At 40.5% G+C, this 4,867-nt stretch overlaps 1 protein-coding gene and 1 non-coding gene across 3 annotated transcripts in view; both read left to right on the top strand.

Moving 5' to 3' along the window:
* Positions 1-4,867, top strand: part of FAM135B (family with sequence similarity 135 member B) — a 369,078-nt gene that overhangs the window by 149,922 nt on the left and 214,289 nt on the right. The window lies entirely within an intron of this gene.
* On the top strand, positions 4,675-4,754 carry TRNAS-UGA. Its single transcript has one exon. It is a non-coding gene; the product is annotated as a tRNA-Ser (tRNA).

Here is a 4,867-nt window from a genome sequence, read left to right as displayed (position 1 = left end):
TAATTAAGTCCTTATATAATTCGGCACAAACTCACACAATAATGACTATGGATTCCAGCGTAAGTGGTCACATTTAGCTAATCTGCTGTACTTCTTGCACCAAGTAGCTGCAGGATATATGGGAAGCAGGGAGTGGAATATACTTCCAAGTACAGCCTTTTCAAAGCATAATGGGGGAAAAATTGTAACTAAAGAAAATCTTATTGATCTATTGTTATGCCCCTCTAATCTCCAGTGCTGTATATTCACACGCATGATATCTCTCTGAGCTAGGGAAGTGCTATTACCCCACATCTACAGATGGTGAATTGAGGCTTATAGAAATGATTTGCCCACAGTACCATGGGGAGCATGGCAGAGCCACTCAGAAGCTTTTCATTGAAATATTTCCCCCCGCCCCCAATTTAAAATGGTTTTAATGTACGAAAAGTGCATGTGGATTTTGGTCAGGATTCTGAGAGGGCTTTGAAATTAATACTAAAAAAAGTCAGAAGACAAGATTGGAATTTCACTTCTGAGTTTTGAAATAGTTTTTTCTATTTTATTTTGTTTTGTTTTGTACTTTTACATTAGCTCATGACATGCAGCATAAGGAGCTCATGCACAGCATCCCAGTACACCAGCTAAAATACTCCAATTAGTTTCCTTTTCAAAATCATTATGGGCAGCTACTGTTCCTGACTAATTGAAACATCTTTTTCTGTCTTGTTACCTGTTGTCGTGGCACTGTTTGTCTCTGTGAGAAACTCCATAAAAAATGTTTGAGAACCCCTGGTACAGTCATCAAAGAAATGCTTGGCTTGTTTGAAGGTTGGGAAATCATAAGATTGGAGAATCAATAGTTTGGAAAGGACTTCAAAGGTCCTCTTGTCCAACCCCCTGAGGACCTTTGAAAGCCTCTGGTGAAGGGGAATTCTACATCTTCCATGGGCAATGCCTATTGCACTGCCTCACTTTTAACAACAAGGAAGCTTTTCCTGAGATAACATCTAAATCTGCTTTGCTGAAAGATAAAAGCACTGCTTCATGTCCTGCCCTCTAAGCCAGCCTTTTCTTTATAGCAGTCTTTCAGATATTTGAAAACTACTATCATATCTCTCCTTCATCTTTTTTTTTTTCCTCCAAGCTAATCGCACCTTGCTCTCTGTCTTTCCTGGTATAGTTTGCCTTCCTATTCCTTTATCACTTTTGGACCCTCTCAATCTTCTCCACACCCTCCTTAAAATGTGTAGTCCAGAACTGAAAACACAGTACTCCTGATAAGGCATAGCCAACAATGAATAAAGTAGTAGTATCATCTCCAGACAAGGCTCTTTGGATGAATCTGATATTTTTTATTAGACCAACTTAAATAGTTGGGGGGAAAAAAAAACAACGTAGCAATTTAAAAACCCTTTGCCAGGCTGAGGAAGTCTGTGTGGTTGGTGTGTGATCTTCCTGGATGGAATGAATAGTAAAGAAACCTAAAATTGCTAAAAGAAAAAAAAAGAAAAAGAAAAAAAGAGTCAACTATTTAAGTTGGTCTAATAAAAGATATCAGATTCACCCAAAGAACCTTGTCTGCCTGTGTCCTTAGACCAACACAGCTACACTCTACACCCACTATCTTATCTAGTGTCTTACACCAAATACTCCTGTTGATACAGCCCAAAATTGCAGTTGCTTCTTTTTGTGACTCTCACATTGCTGATGACTCATGTCCACCAAAATCCCTAGAACTTCTCAGTAATCCTACTGCGCAGCCTGTTCTGCCCCATTCTGTATTTGGTTATTCTTCTCTAGGTCAGGGCTCCTCAATCTTTCTGGACTCAAGGCACCCCTTGGAAAATAGCTTTCACTCATGTCTCGATTTTGGAAAAATAATGGAGCAATTCTTCAGCTGCAAAGAACTCAAAAAGGCCCAACAGTTTTGAATGCTTTTTATACTATGGATTCCTATTTGAAATTTCTGGGTTCATCTTGTGAATCATGTGCAGGTATTTGCAGACCTAACAGTGCTACTCTTGTGTAGCACCTTAGGACACCCTTAGAAGATGTCATGGCACCCCTGGGCACCTAGTAGGGTATAACTTGACCAATAAACTCTCTAGATTCTGCTGCCATAGGCAACTCATTGCTACAAGTGACAGCAACGCATTTCCAGTAGAGGTGGTCTACGTAACGTTGCCAATCTGGCAAGTAGTGTGTGTAGCTACCATATGAAGAGGGCTGCCGTGAATTCATGTTTTGGCCTCCAGTAGGGTTAGAAAATTAATTGCAATGACAAAACCAACATTGTGTGAACTGCAGAGATCAGTCATAACATTTTTGTCGCTGTAGCCATTTTGGATACCAAGATAGCTGACACATGAGCATGTACATATCTAGTCGATATAAATATAAACACCTAGTAAGCAATACTTAGTACTAAAACCTCACAAATTTTATCACTACAATTTTCATAGCAGGCCTACAATGCTGAAAACATAACTCAGGCTAGCCTACTTGTTCAAGTTGCACTGAATAAGATGATGCCTTTTTTTTTTTTTTTTTAATTTCAGAATGTGGCAAAGTCGCATATTCATAATGCGTAACTCAATGGCAATGATATCCACAGACATATGTTTGGCTTGAGGCAACAGGAAAATGTAATCGTCTAGTCCAATGGTAATATAATGGTAATACAGTGGCATATATAAAACATTAATACAATGAGTAATTGCAGCTTTTCAAATTTCTTCATCACTTGAATCCATTTTCTGAATCCCTGTAGATATTATGTGGATTGTAAAATGCCATCCCATAGCACTTGGAGCCAGGAATGCAGAGGGCATTTACCTGCGTGCTGGTCCCCACATTTCGTCTTACAGTTGCAATTTGTCACCCAAAGCTGTTCTGTGGGTAAGGCTTCAAGCACGTTTATGATAGGAACGTAAGTGTCATGTTGGCGGAAGTTTATCCAGAGCTTTTCCTTAATGGAGTAATTTCACCCTACCATCCAGAAAGGTCATCAGAGATGTTGATGGCGAATACAGCAACACAACATACTTTTCTACACAACTGTATAAATCCTTATTGTCATCAGGCCTACTTTGTAAACCAGCCAATAGATGTGAATGCTGAATGAACACTTTCCAAGCCATTTTCTTTGACACTGTGGAATCCAATTAGAGATGCAGGCATTGGCTCAAGCAATTTTAACACAATATCATGACCTGGTATTAATTTTACTGGGTTGCTTGTCTTCATCCAAACCTTAGGTGCAAGATTATGCCATAGAAGAATGACCGGCGTGGCTGTGCTGTCACAGGAGAATACTAGAAAGGAGCATCCCTGAATGACTGCATGTCTGCTGTGTAAAAGCACTCTGGTGTCTGCCTCTTCTTGCTGCAAATGCAGTTGTGAAACGACACGTGCTCCGCTTTGCCATCGTTGGAACCAACAATGAGCACTCATTCACTTCGGAAACATCGGTGTCATTTCTTAAGAAGCTCCTCACTTAGAAAATTAACTAGGTTTTCTTTGTTTGCTGGTAAGGATATGAAACTACTCCATGATCCTAGTATCAGAAGAGGTGCTAAGATTTCTGCATATCGGCCTAGTAGTTTGAGTCCTTAATGTCCTTGTGCCTGCCTATATGGGAGGTGGTATGGATCAATCGAAGACAATGTTGACTCGATCACATGCGTTGCAATAGTTGGCAAATGCTCGTTGCGTGAAGGAATCAGCCGAGTCTTCAAACGTTTGTGCAATGTTTGGCTTTCCTATTCCTTGTACAAGAGTCATGCTGTTGATAATATCACCTGATTTCTCAGAAGTAGCACATGGAAGAACAGTTAGTGCTTTATCTCCAGTCAAGATCTGGGACAAGGCTGCTTTGCGAGCCACATTGATCAATTTGTCAGGTTTAAAAAGTGATGGAGGTTATCCAGCCAGTTTGTGCAATAGGGGAGAGTGCACGTCGAACCTCCTAGCTGCTGCAAATGCTGTGAGAAGCCTTCGCTGGATCTCCTTTGCATTCTGTGACTGTTTCATTTTGCTGTGCTGTCCCATAGCTGACTTCACATCTTTGATGGTTTTCAATTTTGATTCGGGTGTTTCTATAGAAGCTCTCAGTAGGATCTGCACTAAGATATTTGTGAAGACTGGTGTTCAGAAACTTGTCTGCCTTTGTCATGTGCATCCAGAATGTCTAATGTAATATCTCCCAGCACAACATCTTCTGTAAGAATAGATAACAGCTCATTGTTGGAAATCTTAAACAAGTGGAACCTTTCAAACCACTCTGACATCATTGTAACCTCATTTCAGTCATGTCCTTTGTCTTTTGTTATGATTGAAATATGTTGTATTGATCCCAAACTTTGATTTGCCGTCTCAGTTAAGTGACCTCTTTCATTGTAGTTCAGCTCCCGTTCTTGTCTGGCTGACTTGTTGTGTGTTATATTTACTATGCCATCAGCAATATTGCAAGCCTTATTAATGTACTCTATTGCTTCAGTTGAAATGATTGCAAATGGAAGTTTAGTTGTCTTGATGCCAAATCCTCCATCCACAAACTCAGCATCCATCGTAGGAGTAAAATTCAATAAATCCTTCATGCATTCAAAATATGCTGGACCTCATTTTGTGTAGTTGGTATGATCATGCACAGCTGTCAGTGGAAGCATTTCTTCATAATTGGGTCATGGCTGGGCTGCGATGGCTGAGAGGTTAAGGCGTTGGACTTGAAATTCAGTGGGTTACCCCTCGCAGGTTCAAACCTGCTCACAGCATTTGTCTTTTGATCAGAGCCTTAAAAGGCAAGCCATACGCGGAAAGGCTGAGGGATGTGGGACTCTTCAGCCTCAAGAAAAGGCTGAGAGGGAACCTGGTATCAGCTTACTGC

The sequence above is a fragment of the Gavialis gangeticus genome, unplaced genomic scaffold (assembly GCF_001723915.1).
Source record: "Gavialis gangeticus isolate Ggan-Ray unplaced genomic scaffold, GavGan_comp1, whole genome shotgun sequence".
Taxonomy (NCBI): Eukaryota; Metazoa; Chordata; order Crocodylia; family Gavialidae; genus Gavialis; species Gavialis gangeticus.
This window is presented reverse-complemented; position numbering and strand designations above follow the sequence as displayed.